The sequence below is a fragment of the Vicugna pacos genome, chromosome 32 (genome assembly GCF_048564905.1).
Source record: "Vicugna pacos chromosome 32, VicPac4, whole genome shotgun sequence".
Lineage (NCBI taxonomy): Eukaryota > Metazoa > Chordata > Mammalia > Artiodactyla > Camelidae > Vicugna > Vicugna pacos.
The window spans coordinates 20708220-20733935 of record NC_133018.1 but is presented as its reverse complement, the minus strand read 5'-3'; the positions used below and the strand labels follow the sequence as shown (position 1 = coordinate 20733935).

Below are 25716 nucleotides of genomic sequence, written 5' to 3'. Positions count from 1 at the left end.
AATGACCCTTCTTCCCTCTGGGTTTCCTCTGCTGGAAGGTGAGAGTGTAAAGGAGGCTCTGCACCTCGTGCCTTCTGGGTCAAGTGCTGTCCGTTGGCACCAAGTGCTGTTGAGTGAGTGTCGGGCCTTGTGTGATCCTGCTGTCTTGGCCAGAGTCACGGAGGCCTTCTGGGGAGCTATTTTGGGGCAGGGCCGGAGCTTGACATATGGAAGCCCAGGAGTGGGGGTGGGGACAGGGCAGGGGGTCCCCTCCTCCCCTGCCCGAGGGGTGTCAGCTAAGATGGCTTTTCAGGGAAGGAGGCCCATAAATTAAATAAGCAATCCCGTAAATAAATAAGTAATGAAGTTAGTGGGGTGCCTAATTACATCAAATTCGTAATTATGGATGGATGCCTGCCCGATAATTGTACTTGTTTTTAATCTTCAGCTCTGACATGTGTCTCCTTTCATCTGATGGTAATCCCTGCCCCCAGCTGGAGGGAGGAGGGAGGCCCTGCCTCTCAGGGCTCCCAGGGGGCCTGGGCGGCGCCGGGGTCCCCAGACCCCAGGGATCCAGGTGGGTCTGTCTGTGTCCTGCAGTCGGCAGTTTCTAACCCATTTGGAATGACAGCACAGGACAGCCGTAACGGTAACAGTGTTCATAGTAGTAATCACGTTGCACTTTGCCTGCTGGAATTGACTGAATCTTCCAAAACCCACTGTGAAGTAGGGATTGTTGTCATCCCTCACTTCACAGATGAGGAAACTGAAGAACAGAGAGGTTAAGTGACTTGCCTGAGGCCACACCGCCAGTGATATTAGAACCCAGGCTGTTTGCCCCAGAGCCCACATCCTTCCGGTTCTCCCACCTCGGCCTCCAGGTCATCCTGGGTGGGTCACCCGGAGTGCTGTCTCTGCTGGAATGTGCCCTTTGAGGAAGATGCTAATTTAGAGTGATTCGAGACCTCAAGAGGCTGAAACGCTGAAGAGATCACGTCATCTCTTCCAAGATTGCCGTAAATCCAAACAGAAACCATTGTGATCCGGAAAATAAAATTGTGTTTCATTTAACGACAAAGCAAGCAGCCCATTTGTGGGAATTAAAACAGCTTCTTTCTTTTTCTAATCTTTCTCTGTTTGTGGCTTTGATTTGCTGGCTCTTGGACACTCCTAGTCCTGCCTGTGGTACTGTGATAATGATCCTTAGACCCACTTTCCAGGTGAGGAAACTGAAGGACTGAGTGAGGGCACAGCTGGCGGGTGGTGGAGCCGGCATTCTCGCCAGCTCTTACCACCTGGTTTGGGGCCACCTCACCTCACCCCAGCTTCACCAGGGTCCTTGCTGTGCTGGGTGACCCGGAGACCAGCTGCACCCACTTCATTTGGGGGACAGAAAGGATGGAAGTGGCTGGGGGCAGCGTTGTTCTCACATGCCATCCATACAGACCCCAGACCCCCAGTTGCAACTGACCCCTGTTTTTCCATGATGTGCCCTGTGTCTCGGACATCAGACCCTGGTTAGGGGCAGTGGGGCCTGAGCCCTTGGGATGCCCTGGCCTCTGTCAGGAATTGCCCCTCCGCACACTGCAGTGAGGGGAACACCCTCACCTTCTGGGGTGCCCCACGGGACCTGCATTTCTGGAAGTCTAGCAGGGGCTGTGACTTGGGCTGGCATGGGGTGTGGCTGCCTGTGTGCCAACTTGTATATCCCTGTCTCCTGGGATTTGGGGACTCTCCTGCCCCGCACTGTGAGGACACACTCACATGAAGAACTGTGTGTGTCCATGTGGCTCCTGAGGGTTGCAGCAATCCAGGGAGGCTGCCTGGAAAAGCTAGAACAAGCACGTTAAATAAAAATAAACCTACTTGTAAAAATTCAAGTAAGTACTTCCAACAGGACCTGGCACGGAGCAAATACTGTATTTATTATCCAAGCTAAACTTCCTGACCCTTTGCTTTCCTTGGTGCTATGTGGGAGTTGGCCACTATCATTAATACTAACTATAATTTCTAATGGTTCCTGAACATTTACTTGATGCTGGCCTGTGTTCCACATATATCATATACGTCCACACCCATACTCCCCGGAGTAGCAGTACGAGGTAGGTGTTACTATTATCGGCCCCATTTTATACGTAAGGAAGCTGCAGGCACAGAGAGGTTAAGAGACTTGCCCAAGGTCACACAGCTGGCAGCTGGCAGCACTGGGATTTGAACCCAGGAAGCTGACTCTGCAGCACCTGCTGTTAATTGTGGGGACTGTGCCGGCACCACCTGCAGCCCTCCCTGAGCCTGGAGCCAGACTGAATCTCTTGGCAGGGCTGCACCGGTGGTGGGCCAGCCTCCATGTGTAACGTAGGGCCCTCAGGCATGCTGCAGCTGCTCTGGGCTGGGCAGGACTGGTCAGGACATGAGGGGTCTGCTTCCTGCTTCCCTGCAGCCTGCCTGGTATCCCCATAGCCTCCTGAGGGTGGCGGTGGGGTGTGATACACAGCAGACAAGACACCAAGCCCTTGCCTTGTGGATCCCATGGGCTGCTGGGGAGATGGGCAGTGCAGAAACAAACATGGTATTGCAAGGCAGGGAAATACTGGCTGAGGAATAACGCAGGTGGGGCAAGTCTAATTTCAGGGGAGCTCCTCTTAAGTAGAGGAATCAAGGGTGGTTTCTGAGGAGGTGGCGTTTGAACTGGGACCTGGGACTATGGAAAGGAACCAGACATATGCAAGGAGGAGGGATGAGCTGTCTAGGTGGGGGAAACAGCATGTGCAAAGGCCCTGGGGCCAGGATGTTTCAGGAGCTCTGAGGAGGCTGGCCTGGCTGGAACAGAGCCAGGGGCACCAGGAGTAAGTCTCTGGACCTGGGGCTGTTCTGTAGACCTCAGTGGTTGGACTCTTTACCACATTTAAGGCAGAAAGAAAATTTAATGAATTTTCTTTTCCCTTTTGTTCTTTTGCTAGTTGATTAATTTACATTTGTTGGGCACATGGAATATTCTGGACATTTGTAGGCCACTGGGATCAGAATGATGGAAAAGTCCGGCATCGTTTGTGCCTTTGAGGAGTTTAGTACCCAGAGGGAGAGGGTCAGTTAAACAAGTGACATTGAGAGTGGGGAGGGTCACACGGACAGAGTTCAGGCCATCACTGAAGTGTAACAAAGTTCGAATTTGCCTGTGGTCAGGACAGACTTCTTTGGACAAGTGTCAGTTGAAGTGAGACCTGAGGGTGATTATTAATTAGGACTCCTGAGTCATGGTAGAGACACGCTCAGGCTGGTTTAGGCCACAAGGAGGAACTGATGGGCACTCATAATGGCAAAGCCAAGAGTAGGACACGTTCAGGCATGGCTGGATCCAGGGGCTCAAACCATGCCTTGGAGAGCTGGCTCTGTCTTACCTATTCTTCCTTCTGTGTGGGCCTTGTTCTAGGCAAGTTCATGCCACCAGCATGGCAGGCCAAGAGGAGGGAGAGACAGTTGAAGCCCCAAGAATGGAGCTCCTTTCTCTTTGTCATTTCCTTGCTGAGTGATGCTTTCAGCATTTATTCAGCTGTTTTCAACATCGGGGGGAGGTGGCCAAGGTGAGGGAATGGAGTGGTTCAAACTCAGATGCAGTCAAGGAAAGGAATGAGGTGAAAGGGAGGGGGTGGGGATTGTGGCTAAGTGTCATGCTGGATATTCTGATTTTTTTCCAAGAAAGCTGGAAATCTGGATTTTATAAGCAATGTCCTAATTGAACAAAACAAAACAAAACAAAACAAAACAAAACAGTATGTGTGCTAGAAAGAGCTTCCCTGTTGACCACAGCTGGCTGTCATCATTTTGTGGCCTCTATTCTTAGCTGTGACTTTCATCTCAGAAGTTTTTGGCCCTCCGTGATCTGGGCAGACCGTTCCATGGAATGTCACAGAAGGTCCCGAGGCTTGGGAAGTCACGTTTAATGCCTCTGGAGACGCCATTTCCAAAAGTGTGGGCCTGAGGCCACAGTTTCGCCCAGAGCCCTCCACAAGAGCTCAACATGTTCTGAGAGACAGTAAAGCTGAATGGTTAGTGTCATAGACTTAGGCGCCACACTCCCTGAGTTCAGATCCTGGCTTTGCTGTTTCTAGCTGTGTACCCTTAGGCAAGTCACTTCACCTCTCTGTTCCTTGGTTTCTCCGTCTGTAAAATGGGGATGGCAGTATCCCATGGGATTGTGAGGCATCAAGAAACACATGTGAAGCCTGCTTCCCCCAGGGCCTGGCATGATGGGAGCATGTGTGTCCCTAGGCTGGTATAATTTGTCCTTCCCGGGTTGGGTCCCGAGATCTGGCTGGTGGTGGTCAGGAGCTTTCCTGGACACCTCCTCCTTCCTCCGCTGCCCCGGCGTGGGCCCGCCTGTCCCCAGCCATCCCTGCCAGTTGCTCTGTGCCCTTGGCCGCAGGGTGGCGCTGCAGTTTGACGTGAGCAGTTCGCCCTGCCCACGGCCAGCTCACAGCTGCCGAGGGGAGGTGGTGGTGAAGGGGGGAGTCCCCTTTTAAAATACAGCAGCACACAGGAAACCAGCCTAGGGGACAACTTGCTGCCTTCAACCAGCATGACCAAAGGTTTACCTGTGATGCTTTTGTGCCTGGAAGGAGTGATGAAGTGGACGGAGGACACTGGTCTGGGGAAGTCCCTGTTCCGGGGCAGAGTCTCCTCACCAAGGAGGCCCCTTTCCAGCCAGCCCCCTGCGGGTAGATCACAGATCCCTGTCTCAGGGAGACGGGTCTGGGTCCCTTGGGGTCTGTCCTTGGCTGGTTCAGGGCAGGAGAGGACTGGCTGTGGGGTGAGGGGAGGGGGTGATTTCCTCAGGATGCTCAAGCGTCTGCCCCTGCAGCTTCCAGCCTGGCTCCCTGGAATCAGGGCAGGAAGGAGAGGGAGGAGGAGATGAGGGATGATGTTTCTGGGCGTTCGATGCTGCTGAGTGGCAAGTCTTGATTGTGGGCGTGGGTGGCGTCGTGGTCCTCAAAGGAGATGTCCACGTGGAACCTCCAAATGTGACCTTGACTGGACAAAGGGTCTTTGCAGAGGGGATTGAGTGATCGAGTGAAGGGTCTGGAGATGAGCTCATTCTAGACTTAGATGGATTCGCTCCCAATCCGATGACGGAAGTTCTGATAAGAGAAGACACACGGGGGAGCAGCCAAGTGAAGGCGGAGGTGGAGGCAGTAGGGATGCAGCCACAAGCCAAGGAGACCTGGTCCACCAGGAGCTGGAAGACACAGGGAGGGCTCCTCCCTTGGTGCCTTCGGAGGGAACGCAGCCCTGCTGACCCCTTGACCTCCACACTGTGAAGGAACACACTGTTCTTGCTTCAAGCTGCCCAGTGTGTAGCCCTAGGAAACCAATGCAGCTGTGAATTTATTTTATTTTATTTTATTTTATTTTATTTTAATTTATTTTTATTTTATCTCATTTTATTTCTTAACGGAGGTGCCGGGGATTTCAGCACATCGTTACCTGCTGTTGACTTTCTCACCTCCCGGGTCACCTCCACGAGCGCAGGGATCTCGGTCTCGTCCCTGCTCTGTTCTCCATGCCAGTGTGTGGACTTGTCTGACGGCTCCAGGCCTGGGGTAGAAACTCTTAGCAGCTGAGAGGTGGACACGGCTTTCAGAGGGTCAGGACCAGAACGGTGTCCATTCAACCAAAGCACCTTCTTATTCTGAATTGAGCTGAAATTCACATCATGTAAAATTAGCCGTTTGAAAGAGTCGTTGGTTTTTGGTACGTGAACATTGTTGTACAACCAGCACCTCTGTCTAGTTCTCAAATATCTTAAGAGGTTTCTAGATATCCAAAATGTCTCAGAACATATCTTCTATAATATCTTCATCACCCCACAAGGAGACTCTGAATCCATTAGCCCTCACTACCCGTCCCGTCTCTCCGCAGCCCCTGGCCAACACCAGTCACATAAATGGGATCATACAAATTGTGTGTGACCTTCTGTGTCTGACCTCTTGCACTTGGCATGGTGTTTTCAAGCTTTGTCCACGTGGTAGCAGGAATCAGTTCTTCATCCCTTTTTATGGCTGAAGAATATCTCCTCGTATGGAGGTACAAAATTATCTTGTAAGCAGCTTTTCAGATGAGGAAACCGAGGCTGCCCGGGGAGGGGGTAGTCACTTGCCCAAATCTGGGAGCTCTGGGGTTCAGGAAAGGAGAGGAAGAGGTTAAAAAAAAGCTCACATTTTTGTCTTCTCTTACCCTAGCCCCCTCCCTTCCAGGTCTGGTCAAGAAGCAGCTGCCTGGGGAGGGAGTGAAAGGGGATCTCTCCCACTTGGCTGGAGGCTGAACGGGAGCCGTGACTCCAGGTCGCCTCTCGTCCTCTGAGAAGCCCCCCAACCTCCCCCAGGTGTGGTTTCTGTCAACCCTGACCAAGGCAGCAGGCAGATGTGCCCCTGTTTCACCACTGAGCAGACTGATGTCTGCAGAAACTGGGGGTTTTGCCCAGGGTTGCTCGGCCTCGGGACCCCTCCTGCCTCTTTTTGGGGACCCCGCACTTCTGTGGCCCCCATCACAGTGTAGCGTCTTCTCTGATCCTCCGCACTGTCTGAAGCTTTGCCCACAGACGTGTTCCTGAAAGTGCAGGTTGTCGGCGACCTTGGTTGGGCGTGGTTTTTCAGAGCACCAGGGGATGCTCGCCAGCAGAGGCTTGGGGAATGAGGAATTCTTTTGCTAAGCAGGCGACCCCACATTAACTTATTGTGAACATAGGCTCTGTCTAGAGGGTGCTGCCTGTGGCTGTTTCTGGTTTGTGATGATTTGCCACCTTCATAAAGTCACTCAGCAAACCATCGGCTCCCCGCCTTCTTGTGGGGGGGAGACACAAGGAGTGACTGCGGAATGACACGGCCTGGCTTTGAACCTGCTCAAAGCATAAATAGCTCTGGTGGGGGTTTGGATGAATTACTCCTGATTTCAGGGCCAGCCTCTGGGAAGGTGTGGGCGCAGGTCTGTGTCCAAAACAAACAGAAAAGAACAAAAGGAACCTGGTGCGTTCTGACCCTCCTGCTTCGGGCTGTGTTTTGGTGGGGCCGGTTTGGCCTGTTCCTGAGTTTCATGGTCTCCTGATGGTCAGGCAAGAGAGTACACGGGCTGGAAGACAGCGCCTGGATCTTTGGTCTAAAAATATAGCTTTTGGTTGCTCACGTCTTTCTGTGCCTCAGTTTCCCCACGGATAAAAGAAGGCAGATCTGTAGAAGTCTTCCAAAATACCCTGGGGTGTCTTCTTGGGAGAGTCTGGAGCGTGGGCTGAGGAAAGTCAGGACACAGGCGGCCTCCCCGTAAGCCTCTTCACAGGGCTCCTAGCAGCCATCCTGGTCCCCTGGCCAGTTGAGTGGCCCTGGACCTTTGTCACGTGCAAATCTGATCTGCTCCAAACCCTCTAAGGCTCCTTGCTGACTCTACCATGTGGCATGGTGGGTGCAAGCCAGGTTTGCCTGATTCAAACCTCAGCTCAGCCACTTTCCAGCTGTGTGACCTTGGGCAAGCTGCTTAACCTCTCTGGGCCTATTGCCTTCTTGGTATACTGGGTGCACCTGCCTTCTGTTGTGCTGTCTTGAGGACAGATGGGTTAACAGGTGAAGTGCTCACCTGGCGCCGGGCGCACAGTTACTGTTGTTACTGTCATATTATTCTTGGGAGCATCTCTAGTCCACAGAGTTATGTGATTTGCCCAGAATTCTCGTGATCTCCCTCCCCTGCTCCACCCCCGTTACTCCCTGGCCTCATCTTCTAAACTCTCCCCACTCCACCACTGCCCTGGCCACACCGGCCTCCTTGCCGCTTTTGCAACACACCAAACTTGGTCTGGCCGCCAGACTTTTGCGCTTGCGTTTCCTTTCCCTGCGTCTATACCCCGTGGGACCCCTTGTCACTCAGAAGGCCATCTCGGGCCAGCAGCATTGGGCCCCATGCCTGGTTGCTGAGGGCAGGGGAGTGAAACTGGAGAGCTCTCTGGGGGCTTCCCCTGACACTGCTGCTGGGAAGGCACTGCTGCTCAGAGCGCCGGGGAGCCGAGCAGAGCCTGCCCCTGCTACGGATGGGAAGTTGACACCCAGAGAAGCTCAGACTTGTCTCTGAGTCACACAGCGAGCTGCAGCCAAGCTTCAGGCCCCTGGCTGACCACCAGACCGTCCATTTTGGCCTGTGCGTGTGTGTGACTGCGTCTTTTTTCCCTCCCTGGGCCTGTCGCTGTGATGACCCTGCTTCAGAATACCGATGTGAGGGGGTCATGTTTGCTTTTCCTGCACTTCCAAGGACAAAAATATTTTAAAGGCAGAGCCTCTGCCCAGCGGCCATGTCACCCTGGAGACTGGAGGATGGGGAAGGGACAGGGCCGGTGGCTTCAGTTCATGCCAGATCCGGGCTGGGGCGCCCACGCCGCCCTCTGGGTGGACAGTCCGGCGGGGAGGAGACGGATGAAGAGGAGACGCCGGCCTGGAGCTCGCTGTCGCCTGTGAGCCGTGAACAGTGAGGAGGTTTTTCTACCGAGCTATAAAAAGGCCTCCCCGTGTTTCAGCTCCTGAGTGTCGGCTGGAAGCCCGCCAGGGTTACCATGGCGATGAGGAATTATTACTTACTGCCAAGGCTGGGAGAAAAGGCTCGTACTTTTGGCTTCCCAACAAGAGGAGTGGACTTATGTAATTCCCTGTGTTTATAGGCCCGGAGTGGCAGGAGGCAGGCAGGGATCCTGGGGCCCGACACCGCGTTCTCGCCCCACTGTGGGTCGGGCAGCCCTGTGGGTTGTCCCTGGGGGGCCTCGGCTGGCCCTGCCTTCCAGGCGGCCATCAGGCTGGGGGCCTGGGGGGCCCGGCCGGCTGCAGAGGCTCCCCCCACCGCCCCCCAAGCCGGGGTGGGAGCCCGCAGTCTCGCGGGAAGGCGGCGCGCTCGCTCAGTGGGGCCGCCCCTCTCCCGGGTCAGCCCTGGAGGAAGGATGGGGTTGAGTTTGGACGCGGTGTGTCCTCTGGAAGCCAGCAGAGCAGTCTGTGTGTGTGGACTCTGCTGACCCACTTGCTGGCACCTTTTACTTTTCTTTCTTTTTCTTTTCTTTTTTTTTTTTCCTCTTTTTTTTTTTTTTTTTTTGTTTTTGTGGGAGAGTTACTTCAAGTTGTATTTGGAGCTGACGTGAGCAAGAGGCCGGTCATGTGCTCGGGTAAGAGAGGTTTCCGGGCCCGGCGGTGGGCAGGGAGATGCGGCCGAGGAAGGGTGGGCAGAGACTGGGGCCACGGATCGCAGGAGGTCCGGGACCTGTGCCGGGGACCCCACTTGGAAGCCGATGGGCTGGTGTGCAAGGCGCCCAGTTCGGCTCCAGCAGGGATGGTGACCTGACGCCTAATCAGAGGGTTGAAACCCCAGAAAGGGTGCCGGCTGGGTGGGTGGCCCCAGAGGGACAGCGGCTTTTGGCTGCCGTCCTGGGAGTGCACACGTGGGAGGGACAGCGCTGCTTTTCCGGAGCCTCCAAACCACGTCCCTGGGGGAGAGCGGGCAGGACCAGGGGTCTGGTGCTCCTGGTCACCGGTGTTGGCCGTGGGGTGGGCTGGGGGCCTGGGGACTTCGGGGGCAGGCGCCTTGGTGGCCGTGGAGCAGGGGAGGGGGCCAGGTGCAGGCAGCGCTGCGAGTGCCCTGGCGCCCGGCTCCCACCGCGGTGGCGCTTGGCTGGGTGCCCGTGTCTGGTTTGAAATCAGCGCCACTGGCCCAGGCTTGCCCAGGGACCTGGCAGCGAGGAGCTGGGATAAACACTGGAAAGTTGGAAGGGCTTCCTGAGCTCACAAGGAGCCTTCAGTTGCAAGTGGAGGGGATGAGGGAGTGATTTGTCCTGAGGTCTGGGTGCGCCAGGGCCTCTGAGCGGCAGTGGGACATCTCGTGGGGTGTGTGAGCCCGGGCCAGGGAGGGCTGGATTCGCAGACAGCATAGCTCGGTTGCCATGGACCCAGGTTTGAATCTTGGTTCTGTCCCTTTTTACTCTGGGCCTCACCTGTGTGAGCCTCAGTTTCCTGTCTGTCAAATGGGGCAATAATGGGGGCAAAAACGTGAGGATGAGGTGAGGGAGGGCTGCAACCTTCTGGTTCACTCTGTGGCCAGACTGGGTTCACACCCTGGCTGTGTGACCTTGGACAAGTCCCTTCACAGCTCTGAGCCTCAGTCTGCCCATCTGGCAAGTGGACCCTCCATCTGCCTACACCCCTAAGTTGTTGAACGGCTTAAGAGGGCTAATGAATGGTCCCTGCCCCACCCCCTCATGGATGGGGTGACCTTGTGCAGATCACGGAACCTCACAGAGCCTCAATTCTCTTGTCCATCCAGGGAGAGCTGCCTGCAGATGAGCTTCGGGAAAGCCGAAACGAACCCTCAGGGACCTCCAGCGGGTGGGTGTGAGGACGCTCCGCAAGTGTAGGCCACAGGGTTACGTTTAAGTTGGTTACATCTTGGTCTCCATCAATTTTTCTTTTCTTCCCTGTCGGGAGTCTTCCCATTTTATAGACGTGAAACTCCAGCCTGGGTAGTGGGAGGTGAGGAGGGGCCCTCCCTAGCCCCAGGCTCAGTCTGCATTTGGACCTGGGCTGGGGTCCCCGGGGCTCTCCCAGTGCGTGCTCGTTCCATCCCATCTCATTCCAAGCCTGGGCCAGGCACCCTGACCATGCCTGGTGTGGCCTGGGGGCTGGGCAGGCAGGGCTGGCTCTCCCGCCCAGAGTGGCAGCCGTCCTGTGTCTGTAAGTGACACCGGATGCTGGGCCGGTGGCTGGCTCGGGGCCTCTCCTCTTGGGCCAGCGGGAGCCGGGGGGGAATTCCCCGGGTGTCCAGGCTGCCCACGCCAGCTGCCCGCTGTCCAATTGTCCTCAGGCCTCTCCTGGGGATCTCGGGAAATTCCAGTGCAGCAGGGGGCCTCCAAGTCCTCAGTGCCCACCTGGCTCGGCCGCAGAGCTGTGCTGTGGCTGCCCCTGCCCTTCCCTGAGGGTCTGGGTGATTCGGTCCCCCACCTACTGAGAAAGACAGTCGTGTTTGTGGTTCAGACCAGTGGTCCCACCGGAGACCCTTGTGGTGGAACTGTCCTGTGTCAACGGTGGTGGCCTCAAGCATCTGCACTGAGACCGCAGCGCGTAGGTCTACACACACCACACACACTCACACTCACGAGTGAGTGCACGTAAAACCCCCGAGGTCTGGGTAAGGCCGGTCGTATCCATGTCAGTTTCCTGGTTGCGTCTGTTACAAGGATGACACCACTGGGGGAAGCTGGCCAAAGGGTCCACGGGACCCAGTGACGTGATTTCTTACAGCTGCATGTGAATTGACAGTGACCTGAGATGAAAGAGCACTGGGTCCTGGGCCGGGCTGTCTGGGGTTTGAGTCCCAGTGTGCCCTGAGGGCGCTGTGTGGCTGCGCTCTGCTGAGCCTCAGTCTCCTTATCTGTAAAAAGGGGATAATGTTTGGTACCCCGTAGGGCTGGCACGAAAATTAGATAAGTTGCTTCATGCTGAGGGCTTAGCACGGTGCTGGCACGTGCTGGGCGCTCTGTGAGGGGCGCTGTAATTGTAGTGTCATCACCCTGGGTGTGACTGCTGCGCGTGGCCCCCACCATCGCGTCTCATACTCAGATCAGCCGCAGAAAGAGGGAGGGTGCTGTTTGGTTCCCACTTCTCTGATGGAGAAACTGAAGCTTGGGTCAGGTAATGCACCCAAGGGGACACAGTTTGTAAGGGCTGGTGCTGAGACTCAAGCCCCCGGCCAGCGCCTGTGTGGGGGTTGGTTCTTTGGCTGGGTGACCCTGGAGAGGTTGCCTGCTCTCTCTGAGCCTCTGTCCTCTCCTCTCCTCACCTGTCGGCCTGTCTAGGAGGTCGGGACAAGGGGCTGGGCTCATGACCTGTGAAAGCCAGAAAGGCTCGACTCCGGACCCGTTCTTTTACTTCCTGGGCCCACCCAGAGCCCACGCCTCTCAGCCGCCTCCTCGGAGACCTCTCTTTGCAGCCCCAAGGTGGGACTTGGTCTCAGTTCTGCCGGTGGGGTCGCTCCTCCATCAGCTGAACTCGTTTCCTCGCTGAGCACTTTGACCTCCTTGCTCTGTCCTCTGGGTACAGCCAGTGCTCCTACTGTCCCCTGCGGGAGGTACTGGTTTCCAGCAGTGGTGAGAAGGCCAGGGGGTCACTAGCCCACCCTGGAGTGAGTGGGGTCGCCCCCGCTGGCACTTGGTGTGGGAAGCATGTTTCTGTGCAGCCAAAGCTAATCTGAGGGTAGATGCTTCTCCAGGGGCTCCTGGGAGAGGGCCCGCAGCTGGCTGCGCCCTTTACGGCGGGCTGGTGACTGAGCCGGGCCCGTGGGCATCCAGGAGGTCCAGGCAGGGCATGTTTCACAGCTCAGGGTTCCAGAGGATTTCAGAGCATCCCAGGCTGGGGACATGTGGGTGCCTGCGGGGCCTGGGAGCCTGAGCTGCTGAGGGGCTCCACCTCCTGTCCTAGTGATGGAGGCGTGTGTCTGGGGATGGGGGCGTCGGACACAGCTGAGGGTCTTAGGTTCTGGCTTTGCTGGGCAGAGCCTGAAGGGGCAGGGAGTTGGGTAGGGGGTTAGGGGCGTTCAGCCCCACAAGCCTGTTTGCTGTTTCTTGGAAGCTCTAATCATGGCCCTGCCTCAGGACCTTTGTACTTACTGTGCCCCCTTCCTGGAACACTCTTCTCTGAGATCTTCACACCCTCCCCTCATGGAGCCCCTGCTCAAATATCGCCTCTTGAAAGAGGCCCCCACCTCCCCATCATCACTCCTGTCACCGTGCCACTGTCATCCCCTGAGACTTACTATATGTCCATCAACCATGTCCCCCAACCTCTCCACCTGGGGTTTTGTCCATCTCGGTCACTGCTGTGTCCTGGCACCAGGCACACAGTAGGTGCTTAGCGAACAGTCGTGCCTGACTTAGTGTCCCACACAAGTGTGGGCCTGGGCCTGTCCCCTCAAGGTGAGCGGGGCCTTTCTGGAGGCAGATGTGCATCCTCTGTGGGTTCCGGACGGGAGACTCGGGCCCTTGAGCTGGAACTCACATTGGGCTCACCTCCCTCCACCTGAGAGGTTCCGCTGTGAGGAGATGAGGATGCGTTTTGGGGTGCTCTTGGAAAACTACAGAGTCCTTGGAAAAGCAGCAGTGCGTTTGCTCAGGAATACCCTGTAGGAACCCACCAAGCATCTCCAGAAAGTCTGACCCTCCCAGACAAAGTCAGAGCGGTGGGGCTTATGAGCAAGGAAAGTGGGGGTCCTGAGGGGCCCGGGGTGCGGGGGAGGGGTGCTGACAGCATCTGCGTCATGTGTTGAGGGCTGACAAGGTGGAACAAGCATTCTGTGCACCTTAGCTTATCGAGCCCTTCCAATGGCCCTGTGATGGGGGCTTTGAATCCCCCTCTCCAGATGAGGCACAGAGAGGGTGAGCAGCTTGCCCAGAGGCACACAGCTGCAGGCACACAGTATTCCTATAGACGTAATTAATAGGTAGTGGCATTTCCTGTGCAGTTGTTTCTGTGCCCAGGATGCTGATCAGATCTTTAAGCGGATTATTTTATTTCATCCTTCGAAGACCCTTTGGATGTCCCTGTTTCAGGACAGTGGTGAAGCCGTAGAGATGGCAGGATTTGAACCCAGGTTCTGTGGGGACCCTCCTCAGAGCAGACACTGTTTTCCTGGAATCTGGCTCAGATCTGGGAAAGGGCCCACTTTCAAGTGTCAGAGTGGCTCATTCGGTCCGATCTGAGGCCCGAGATGCCCACACTCTTCTGGAAGCCTGGGAATTGGTTTCTCAGCCTAGCTCTGGAGCTGGAAGGCAGGAGGGGCCGCCCCCTCCCCTCCACCCCCAGTCGTGTATTTGCATGACAATGAACCCTTTGTCCCTGGGTCCTGCCTCCTTCCCAGGCTAATAACATAATTCCAGGCCTGTGATGTCATAATGGGCCCTTTCTGCACCGGGGTGGGAGGCCGGGTGGGCAGCTGTGTGGGCTGGGCCGGGACGGGGAATAAATAGAGGGGTGGTGATTATCAGGGACAGAGGCGCTCCCCTTCCAGGACCCTCTTGCATCCTTCAGGAGGTGGGGTTTGCTCCCATTTGACACAGGAACAAACTGAGACTCAGAGTTTGTCTTCCGCCCCCCTCCCTGGCCCCCCAGCGCTGAACCACTTCTGGGCCTGTGGAGTGGGGGTGAGTCACTGCGGGGGGGGGCCTCTCCGGGAGGTGTGGGCGTGAGAGCCTCTTGCGTCCTCTAAATGGGACGGAGGCCCTTGTGCCCTGCAGCTCCTGTGGCCGATCCGCTGAGAGAAAGCAGGTTTAAATGCTGGGTGTGTGACTTAGCTCTCTGTGCCTCAGTTTTCTCATGTGCTTCCTGGGGGGTTGTGCTGGGCCTTGGCCGTGGAGCTAAGGAGGGAGTGAGCCCTCCAGAGGTGGGCAACCAGCGTAGTGGGGTGAATGGTGTCTCCCCAAACTTGGGCCTGTGTTAAATGCTGGCCCCTCTGAATGGGACATGCTTTGGAAAAGGGGTCTTGGCTGACGGGTCTTGAGGTGAGGTGATCCTGGATTACGTGGGTGAGCCCTCAGTTCAGTGCCCAGTGTCCTTAAGAGACGGGGAAGAGGACGAAGGCACACGGAAGGGATGGCTGTGTGAAGACGGGCAGAGACGGGAGGGGTGCGGCCACACGCCGAGGACCACCTGGAGCCACCAGGAGCTGGAAGAGGCCAGGTGGGGTCCTCCTCTGGAGCCTCCGGAGGGAGCCTGGCCCCGCAGACACCTGAGTTTGGACTTTCGGCCTCCAGAACAGTTAGAGAATTAATGTCTGTTGTTTTAAGCCATCTGGGTCGTGATGATTTGTTTACAGCGGATCTAGGGAAACCAGTACAGTCGGTGACCCCCCAGTCTTTGGAGGTTTCGGGGAGCTCTCCTTTGCAGAGGTTTGCGTGTTGCTCGTCCCCACCCGAGCCTGAGAGCCCAGGACCAAGTGAAGTAGTCTGGGGTGCCCGGTGGTGTGGGGGGCCCCATCCGAGGAGTTCAGAACCGGCCTCCCGCGCCCGGAACCCAAATCCGCAAATCCCTGAAGCCTCCCATTGCCCGCTGCTGCTTCTCCCGCCTCTGTGGTCTCTGCTAAAGAGAATGTGGCCCCGAAGGCAGGAGGCCCCCCAATTCCATGCCAGACACCTCCCCAAGCTCAAAATGCCCGCTGCCCACACGCCTGGCTGCTCACCCAGCACCCAGATTGCAGCCACTCCCTAGCAAGCTGCCTTGTTTGCCAGGTGCCCTTGACAAGTGGACACGCTGAGGCTCAGAGAGGGCAGGCTACCTGGGGAAGAACACACAGCCCCTTGGTGGTGGTGGTGACCTTCTGAGTCCCAGTCATGGCTGATGGACGGGCTGGTATTGCGGCCCCCAGGAGGGAGGGATCAGATTCCTGGGCCACCTGAAAGCCGTGGTGGAACCAGCCATGTAGATGTGGATCCCTTTCTGGGTCACGGTGGCCCAGTGCGGATGACACCATGAAATGTGGCTTTCTGACACCCCGTCTTGAGGGCCTCAGTTTCTCTGTTTGCATAGTGGTCTTTGAGCTTCAGCTCGGAGCCTGGAACTCTGATCTTCGAGTGTTCATGGACTTAACAAGCATTTATTGAGCGCCTGCTGTGTGCAGTGTATTGGGACTCAGTGATGGCTAAAACGCATGTGGCTCCTGCCTTCGTGGACCTTATGTTTGGACTTGTGGGGAGATGGGAAATAAGGCAGCAGGACTTTGGGAATGAGGATTCCAGGTCCTGATGAGGGAGGTAGCAGAGCTGGGGGCGGGGTGGGGGCCAGGACACTGCCTGCCTTCCCTTCTGAGGCGTGGAGTTTGTGGTTTGCACAAGCTTTAGGGGCTGGCTGGGTAGCTATGGAGATGGTTGCTGCCCATCTGCAGTGATCCATGGTCGCCTCCAGCTGGCAAGACTTGGCCGAGACCTGTGAGCAGTGATGTTGGGTACGATGCCTGTGGGGCTCTGATGGCAGCCTATGGGGGGAGATGGGTCTCCTCCAGCCTGAGCAGGGAATTGGGCACACTGCTGATGGGGTTTCAGGACACAGTGGATAAGTGGTGGATGCTGAAGAGGGCTTGTCTGGGTTTGCATCCAGGCTGTGCCACTTGCTTGCTGTGTGACCTCTGGCAAGTTACTGAGCCTCTCTGTGTCTCAACCTTGCCTCCCAGGACTGTTGTGATGATTAAATGACCCGATGCCTGTGAGCACTGTGTTAGGGATTGGCTGTGATCCTGAGTGTGAGGCACTCCCATTGGATCTCTTATAGTGACTGTTTAGAACCTGAGAGCTGGACGTGGTGTTTGTTCATCTTTCCATGGCTCTGTTCCTACCTGTGGGACATTGGGCAGACTTCTTCACCTCTAGTGCCTCAGTCTCCCCATCTGTGAAACGGGAGCTGTTACAAGCCTGTGGCCGCATGGAGGGTGGGAGGAAAAGGGGATGATGGGAGAAGTTAGTGCTTATGGCCTTGAAGGGGCGGTGGGGTCAGGATCTCCACCTGTGCCTGTTTCAAGCCTTGGCCACCTTCCAGGCCGGAAGCAGCTGCCCAGTTTACAGCCCAGGAAACCGAGGTCCCAGTGGGAACGGGACCCCTGGTGCGCCTGTGAGTGGGTGCAGCCCACTGACCTCCTGGCTGCAGACAATGCCTGCCTTTTGGCCTGACTGGGGCTGCTTGGACCTGCTCCAGGCGGCCTCGGATTATCAGCACGTTCAGTTCTGGGTAGCAGATGTTGAAAGAGAGAGAGAGAGCACAGTGCACTCTGGATGTTCCTCCAGAAACCAAGGCTGGAGGTTGCATTTACTGCTGGGGGCAGCGTGGGTGGGGAGTGCCTGCGGCTGAGGAGTGACCCAGATCTGAGTCACCTAGGAGGGGCATCTTTATCTGCAAAGCTGCTGTCTGCCGTATCCCCCATCAGAGCCACTGACTGAGAGAGAGCGCAGGCGTGTCTCAGGCTCCTGCCTGGCTCCTTCCTCCTCGGTTGAGTCTGTCCCGGGCTCTGTCTCAGTTCTCTTGCCTCCTGGCTGGCTTTAGACCTCTCCCTACCTGTATAGGTGAGGGGATCAGAGGTTGAAGGAGATCTTCAAGAAGATCTTGAAGGAGAGGCTGGAGGAGACCCATCTCCCCCACTAGGCTGACATCAGAGATTTCACGAGGCTTCAAAGTTGAGTTTTAGGGGGGTTGCTATCGTAGGTCTCTTGGTTGCAATTGGCAGACTCCCTGCTCCTCCAGTATTTAGCACAAAAGGCTCAGGGTAAGCTTCAGGCACAATTGGATCCAGGGGCTCAGGTGACAAGGTGCTTCCCGTGTCATGCCCTGGTAGCACAGACTAATCACCCCAGCTCAGCAGCCTCAGTGGAAGGTAAGCCTGCTGTTCCTGATCGTCCTGTGAAAATCCTGGGAGTGAACTTCAGCAGTGGAGCCTGAGAGTTGCGCCCCTCCCAAACCAGTCGCTGCAGCTGGTGCTCCTACAACTGGTGCTGTTGGCCAGACCTGGGAGATGTGGTCAGCCTCCCCCAAGGCCTGGCCTGAGGGTGCAGAAGAGGTGGTGGCCCAAGGACACTGGGGTGTGGTTTGCCACTCCTGCATGTGTTGGAGATGAGCCAGCCGCCTCTTTTCACACCAGTGAGTGTCCTGTTGGGGTTGGGGGTGCCGTGTCACTGACAGCTAAGTGGGCCCAGCCCCTCCCACTCCCTGTTGTAGCTGAGGGCCTCCCTAGTGCCCTTCTAGCCTCTACCCACGTCCGTCCAGAGAATACTCCGGCCTGTCACTTGCCAGCCCCCGTCCTTCCGGCTCCCCTAGGCTTTGTTCTTGTGACTTCCAGCTGACCACGCGTCAGAAGCCACAGGTCACATCCTGGCAGCCCGTGGGCTGCATTTGGATGTCAGACTGATTTACTGCGTTGGGTTTACAGTCAGTGTTTTTTAAATAAAAATTGCAAATTGAGAGATGTCTCAAAATCAGCCTTTCTTCTGGAAGAATTGGAAGCCGTGATCCCCTGGGCTACCCCGCCGTCCTGTGTTCCTCACACACGCAGCCCCACCTGCCCTCCTCGTCCGGGTTCCAGCCTGGCTTGAGGATTGCCGCCGGCTGGTGGCCATCTCTTTCTCTCCTCTCTTCCTGCCTGGAACCCTCTGCCCTGGAGCCCTTTTGATCCTCCTCCCTCTGCAAGCTGATAATCGAATCCAGGGTCACGCTTGCTGCCCCTGGGCATTTAAGCACCTGTTTGCAGGCTGGACCCCCTGACTGCAGGGCCAGAGGACCTCTTCTTGATCCCTCCTCCATCCTCAGACCTCTCTGATCAACGAACGCCCTCGGGCTAATGCAGCGGTTTGTCTGCTTCCACATTTGAGAGGTGGATGGAGCTGATCAAAGTGGACCCTTTCCCCCTCGGCCTGGGCATCTGGGTGGTATTAGGGCTGTGGGAGATGGGCCTGTGGGGTCCAGACTGGTGGTTTGCTGGGGGTCGGGGACTGGGGATGCCTGGGAGGGCAGTGTTGAGTGGGTGGGCTCCCGGCCCAGAGAAGCTATTCTTAGCAGCAGAAACATTTGTCCTTGTTCACATGTGGCGGAGGACGTTCCCCCAGAGATCTGCCCTGAAATATTAGGGGCGACCCCATAAATTCCTCAGAAAGCCGTCCCGGGGGGCCTGTGTGTGCGGAGGAGGCTGGGAGGCGGCGTTTCCGGCAGCTGCACAGCTGTGGACACGTTTGCCAGATGTTGGTGCAGGGAAGTCGGTGGGAACCCAGGGGCTGCCCCCTCACCCCTGGGGTCTTGGCACTGGCCGCGAGCCACGGGGTGGAGACTGACTGCCGACCAGTGGGCAGAGAGAGAGTGGCTTGGGCCTGGCCTCGGGTTTCAGCGTCCGGGACCCATCTGAAGGGGGAGAGAGTTTCTGGTCAGCCCCTCCCTGCATCCAGGCCATCTGGTTGGAGGCGGCTGGTCAGGGGAGAGCTCAGCTTATGGGGCACTTTTGAGGGACCAGAGCTGTGAGGCGCTGGTCTGCAGGCCCAGTCATGCTCCTTGGCCATCAGGTCCGGAGGTGAGGCAGACTGAGACCAGCCCTTGCCTGTGGTTTCACTCAGCCTTTGGCTGTGAGGGACTGCCGAGTGCTAGGACCCCTGGCAGCACCCTTGGCAGCACTGTCTCTTTCCATGAGGTGACCCTGACAGTGGGAACCACCGTAGAGCAACACAAGTCCAGCTGGGTGCTGTTAGCTAGCAATCAGGGAGGTCTTCCTGGAGGAGGGGGTTGTGTGTATGTTTGAAATTTTTTTAAATTTTAAACTGTGGTACAATACACATAACAGAAAGTTTACCATCTCAACCTTTTAAAAATGTATAGTTCAGTTGTGTTTAGTCTATTGACATTGTTGTACAACCATCACCACCGTCGTGTTCAGAACTTTTTCATCTTGCAAAACAGGAATCCCTGTGCCCACTAAACACAAACTCCCCCTCCCCGGCCCTCAGCCCCTGGCACCCAGCCTTGTGCTTTCTGTGACTCTGACTCCTCTGGGTACCTCATCTGGGTAGAATCTATAGGGTTTGTCCATTTGTGTCTGGCTCATTTCACTCAGCAGAACGTTCAGAACTGTGTTCTGTAGCCTGTTTTCTCCTCCATTGTTGGTTCTTTCCCATCCGGGCAGCAAAGTGGATGGACCCTGCTCTCCGAGGGTCCTCCTGCATCAGGAGCTGGGTCATGTGAGCAGACAGGATGCCGAGCCCCACACAGCTCGCCCTGTCTCCTCCCTGCGGCCGCTCCATAGGCCCCCCGCCCCCCACCCCGTCCCAGCCTCAGGGCAGGGGGTTAATCGGTTTGCCCAGGTCACGCAGCTGGTGCCAGGGCCCCGCCCCCCGCCGCCCAGACACCGGCCTCTTCTCTGGGTTACCCCCCCTACCCTCTGCAGGGAAAATTGCCGTTTGGAAGGCCAGATGGAGGAGCCGGGTCTAATGGAAACCACGTCCCTCCCGGGGCGCCCAGAACTTAATGAGGAAGAGCCAGGAAAAATCCGGCGTAATGTTTGTGAAATACCCAAGAGGGAGGGCGCGTCGCACGGCGAGGGTTCTCGTGTGGACGCCTGTGACCTGGTGCGAGGGGCCGGGGGCGGGGGGGCTTGTCAGGGCTGTGGTTTCTCCCTCTCTCTCTCCCTTCCTTTTAAAATTAAAAGGGGGGAGAAAAGGAGTCGAGGAGGAAGTGATTTTGAGCAGAGCTCGCCCTGGCAGGGGAGCAGGGCTGGGCGGCCGAGCTGGCCGAAGCCCAGCGGACACAAATGTACCAATTAAATTGGAAACAGAAATGGGCCTCCTTGGCCGCTCCAAGCAGCACCGCTTCCCTTCTGCTTAATTTGGGGGGGCGGGGTGTGCGGGGGCCTGGGATGGTGGTTTTGGGGAACGGAATGAAGCCTAGCTGCGTTCTGGCTGTGTGACCTCGGGCAAGGAGTTCGCCTCTTTGAGCCTCGGTTTTCTGATCTGTTGAATGGGGACAGTCATGTTTGGTGAGCGAAATCGGATTCTTCCTCTGTTGGGTGCCTGATAAATGTTGCCCATGGTTGAGGTAGAACCTGATGAAAGTGTGGGGGTACGAGGAACCTGGGATGGCCTCTGCAAGCAGAATCAGCGCAGGGAGAGGGGGTTCTCTCAATGGCTGGGGATCCTTTTTGGGGAAGTGAGGGGTGGGGAGGTGCTGGGGGCGTGTTTTTCCTTGGAAGGTTGGTGCAGGGTGTGGCGTTTGGGGGTTTCTCATCCAGGGCCCCCCAGCCAGGCTGCAGAGGCATTTCTGTCCCAGAACCTGATGATCCTGGTGGAGCTGGGGCCCTCCTCCCCACCGCCCCTGGGCTCGGCGCAGGCCACTGTGCCCACCTCCCCAGACACCTGCACCACATGGGCTGAGCAATCCCGCCGAGGAAGGCGGAGTCCGGCCACGCAGCACCAGCCTGCTGGCCCTCTTTGGGCTGCAGCTTCCCCATTAGGTTTCAGGGCCACAAAGACTATATGGGAGGCCCCACTCACCCCGGGAAGCACCCTCTCCTTTCTCCGTCTTCAGGTGTGGGTTTCCCTGATCCTGTCTAACCTCTTAATCAGGGACTCACTCTACCACTTGGTTAGCCCACTTCACCCAGCCTCAGTTTGCTCACCTGCAACATGGGGATAGTCATGGTAACGACCTCTGCCAGCAATATCATCACCATCATTGCTTCCCTTCCCCTAGTGTTTGGAGCAGCACAGGGTAGTCATGGCCCTGGCTCTCAGTTTGGGGACTCATCTGTGGATGTCAAGCATTCCCTCGATCTTCTCCTGATGAATCTTTCCATCGGCCTTTCGTGGAGAGTTTTGCAGGTGGAACAATGAAGCCCAGAGAGGTCGGTGCTGTGCCTGAGGTCACACAGCTACATGAGTGGTGGAGTTGGGACTTGAACCCAGTTGGCCACTTTCCGCATGTGGGAGCCCGTTGGGATGGCAGCGTGTGGACAGGAGGTGGCTTGGTTGAGAGGACGCGTTTCTAGGATTAGGGTGGCCCTCTGGAGGGCACCCCCTTTCCTCAGTGACCGAGGGGCTGTGACTCAGCCCACAGCCTCCAGGGCTCCTACTGTGCCCGTGATCCGAGGTGGGACTTCAGCTGCCAGCCGGGAGCTCCGTCTGGTGGGGAAGACAGCACGTAAACAGGTGGGCGGCGCGTGGGGTGGGGCCCACAGCGGGGCAGGAGAGGGGGTCGTGGGAACCCAGAGAGGGGAGCTGGGGTGGGAGGGAGGGTTCCCGGGAAGTGATGGTGGTGCTGAGGGCTCTGTCAATCCAGCCAGGCCACTGAGTCCCGTTGGCCAAGCTGGGGATATAAACGAAGGTAGCTGACCAGGAGGGGACGCGGCAAACAGGAGAGTGTGTGCCATGCCTGAGTAGGGACATGGATGACCATATCCCCTCCTAAATGGTTTTGTAAGATACACATAAGATGTACTGCCTGAACTATATAAAAGTGTACAGTTAGTTGGTTTAGTAGATTTCGTGTTGTGCCACCATCACCACTGTCTCTTCTTGAGACATTTTCATCTCCCAAAGGAGACCTCATACCCTCTAGCAGTCTCTCCCCGTCCCCCCATCCCCCAGCCCCTGGCAGCCACAAGCCTGCATCTGACTCACTGCATTTGCCTCTGCTGGACATGTCACATAAATGGGGTTACTCAGTGTTTTCATGGCTTATAGGTGCCTTTTTGCGGGGGTTAAATAATATTCCAGTGAACGGATACACCACATTCTATTTATCCATTCATCGGCTGGTGGATATCTGGGTGGTTTCTACTTTTTGGCTGCTGTGAATCGTGCTGCTACGAACAGTCATGTTCTTTTTGTTTTATCTCCTGTTTTCGTTTCTTGGGCTGTGTGCCTAGGAGTGGAATTGCTGGGTCATATGGTATCTCTGTGTTTAACTTTGTGAGGAGCTGGCAGACTGTGTTCCTCAGAGATTGCACCATTTTACATCCCCACTGGCAATGTGGGAGAGTCCCTAGTTTTAAAAGAAGCCAGAAATTGAGGTTTTCCTGTGAAATCCCTCTTTATCATGCCTCGTGCTGAGCTGGTCTCCGGGGCTTGGCTGAGCTGGATGGGGAGGGGGAAGCGGGTCCCTGGAAAACCGCCCGTGGGGAGCAGATCGGAGGTCTGTGCGACATTCTGGGCCCACCGGAAGCTGTTTTTCTGGCTACCGCCGGGCACGTGCGTGTGGCGGGTGGCGTGGGAAGATGTTTCCGAGGCTGGAGTCGGCTGGCCTTCCTTTTCTCCTTCCCCAGGAGGATGGGGTCCTGGCTGTGGCTTGGGAAGGAGAAGTGGTGCCCTGGGGAGGGTGGGCCTTGAGTCCCTCCCTGTTCTGATTCTAGAGTTTGGGACCAGAGGCAGTTTTTCCCAGGGTTTCTGTGCTCAGCAGCCGGGGCTTGGGGAGCATTTGTATGGGCTTGGGGTGGCTCATGGGGTGATGATGGTCATCCGTGTCCCCCAAGGTGACATACTTGGCTCTGGGGGTTAAAAAAGTAAGACTAGGAAAACCCTGGAAAATGGAACAGGTAAACTGATATCCATTGGTTGAGCAGTCTGTCCATCCATCCATCCATCCATCCATCCATCCATTTCTCTTTCTTCCTCCATCCCTCTCTTATTGAATACCTGGCTGGTAGCTTTCCCTGTTGGGACAGTCCTGTCACTGGACATCAGCCTGATCGGCAGGCCTTTTTGTCCGACTGGTTCACTGCTGTAGCTCCAGTGTTTGAAACAGTACCTGCACCCTGGAGATTGCTAATGTCCTGATAGACCAGAATGTGTGGAGATCCCATTGGGATGGGCTTGTCTTGCTGGCTCCCAGCAAGTCATGCCGCCGTGGGCAGCACCCCGACTTGGCTCTGAGTATGGTGACCCTCGGCCACTCCAGGCCACCGCCCCTTGGGCAGGGCTAAGGACAGGCTGTGGTTAGGGTCCTGGCTCCTCCTTAGGAAGCCCAGTGACCTCTCTGCTGGGGAGGGGCAAGGGAGCTGGTCTTCCTCCTGCTGGAGCTGCCCATTATGGGTGGGTAGGGACCCCTTTCTGCGGGACCCTGGATGGTGGCTTTAATAATAGCAGGATTTCAGGTGGACCGGCCCTTTTACCCTTGCCCAGTGCACAGAGGCGTGTGGTCGCGGCTCCTTGACAGGGGGCACAGCTGAAGTTTCCTTTAGCACAGAGATGCCAGGGGTGGGCTTGATTTGGGGGATGCCGGGCGGGGTGGCATCCTTCCCATCTCCCTGGAAGAGAAAGGCCCGTGTGAGCTTACAGGGCCCTGGCTTACTCCATTCCCCCCATCCAGGTCTCCCTGCTGCTCCTCTCCCAAAGGGCCTTTGCACTTGCTGTTCCCTCTGCCTGGAATACCCTCCCCCAAAACATCTGCAGGTTCCCCTCTCTCCCCTCCTCCATGTCTTTGCATAAAGACACCATCTAGTGAAGCTGTCCTGGACCACCCACTTTCAAACTGCACCCCACCCCCTATTCCCTGCCTACCCACCTCACACTTCTGTTTTTCTCCGTAGCTCACTGTCCAGCATCCTATAATTACTGGAATGTCAGGTCCACGAGGGCAGGAACTTTGGGTCTGTTTATTTGTAGCACCTGTCCCACCATAGGTGGTTGACGGTGCTGAGCCGCCGGGGCAGGACGCAGGGCAGAGGGCCTTTGTCCCCATCCACGTCCTCGGAGCCGGCCGGGTGAGGCTCGCTCATGCTACCTCCCGTCTTGTCTCATGACTCAGCTCAGAGCTGGGTCCCTGGGCATCCGTTCTGTGCCAGGAGCCTCTGCTGAAGGTGGCCATCACGTACTTGGCTGGTTCCTGAGTTTACAGCATGCCAGCAGCTAGAAACTCAAGGTGTAGACAGGCAGCTTCATTCTAGCTGGTGTTCCTGCAGCATCTTAACCTCACATCCCAGAACCGCTTCTGTCCTCGTCTCCCCCGGGCTGGCTTCCAGGTCTCCATTCTCCGCAGGCCGGGCTGCCTGGCACGTTTGATTTTGTAGACATTTAGATGCCCGGGTTGTGCCAGGCACTGGGACATAGCAGAGGACGAAGCAAAGATTTATCAAGCACCTGCTCTACTGGGTTAAATGGGGTCCTCCCCAAATTCATGTCCACCCGGAACCTATCATGTGATTTTATTGGGAGAGAGGGTCGCTGCCGATGTAATTAGGTAAGATGAGGTCACACTGGAGAGGGTGGGCCTTGAATCCAATGTAACGGGAGTCCTTGTAAGAGGAGGAGGCCGTAATGAAGATCCAGACACACAGGAAAAAAGGCCGCGTGGAGATGGACAGAGACTGGAGTGATGTGGTCATAAGTGGAGGAAACCTGGAGCCACCAGGGGCTGGAAGCGACAGGAAGGACCGTCCCTTAGAGCCTTGGGGCGAGCCCCACCCTGCTGACACCTTGACTTTGGACTTCTGACTCCAGAACAGTGAGAGGACACATTTCTGTTGTTTTCAACCATCCAGTTTGTGGCAGTTTGTTTTAGCAGCTCCGGGAAAATAGTACACCTACTGTGCGCCAGGCGCCGGGCCTCTTGCTGGGGATTCGGCAGTCAATTAAAACAGACATTTATGGGGGGAGGGTATAGCTCGGTGGTAGAGTGTGTGCTTAGCATGCATGAGGTCCTGGGTTCAATCCCCGGTACCTTCATTAAACAAAGAAGGAAAGAAAGAAACCTAATTACCTTCCCCTGCCGAAAATAAAAAACAACCCAAAATTAAAACCCAGGCATTTGTGGAGCAGATACTGTATGTCAGACGCTGTTCTAGATGCTGGAGAGACCGACGGGGTCCCTGCCCACAGGCTCCCAGAGCATCTGTGCGTCTCTGGCCCTAGACAGGCCGGGTGGGGGTGGGGGTGTAATAGATGGAGGCTCCCCCACCCCCCGCTGCGTGCACCGCGGGGGAGTCTGACGAGCATGTGTGCGCACATGCACCTGCTGGGCGCCTCTCTTATGCCTGGCAGCTGATTTTAAATTCTGAGGCTCCCCCACCTGCCACAAGTTCCAGCGTTGGTGCCCATTAGTTCCAAGAAAATTTCAGGCACGTGCGGCGCAGACAGCTCCTCTTTTATCTTCCTCGGGCTCAGGTCTGAAGGCTCCCAGGCACATTTCAGCAGTGCCGGCACCTTAACAAGGCCCCGCTCCGCCTCCCCGCACG

The 25716-nt window shown here is 56.5% G+C and overlaps 1 protein-coding gene across 21 annotated transcripts in view; it reads left to right on the top strand.

The window, feature by feature from the left end:
• Positions 1–25716, top strand: part of NCOR2 (nuclear receptor corepressor 2) — a 313102-nt gene that overhangs the window by 135778 nt on the left and 151608 nt on the right. Inside the window, exon 1 of one of the 21 annotated variants that reach the window (XM_072953424.1) lies at positions 8652–9160. The exons of the other annotated variants lie outside the window; for them this stretch is intronic. The gene's annotated coding sequence lies outside the window, so the exon portion shown is untranslated. Of the gene's footprint in view, positions 1–8651; positions 9161–25716 lie in introns of those variants that run through there. 21 annotated transcript variants of the gene reach the window in all.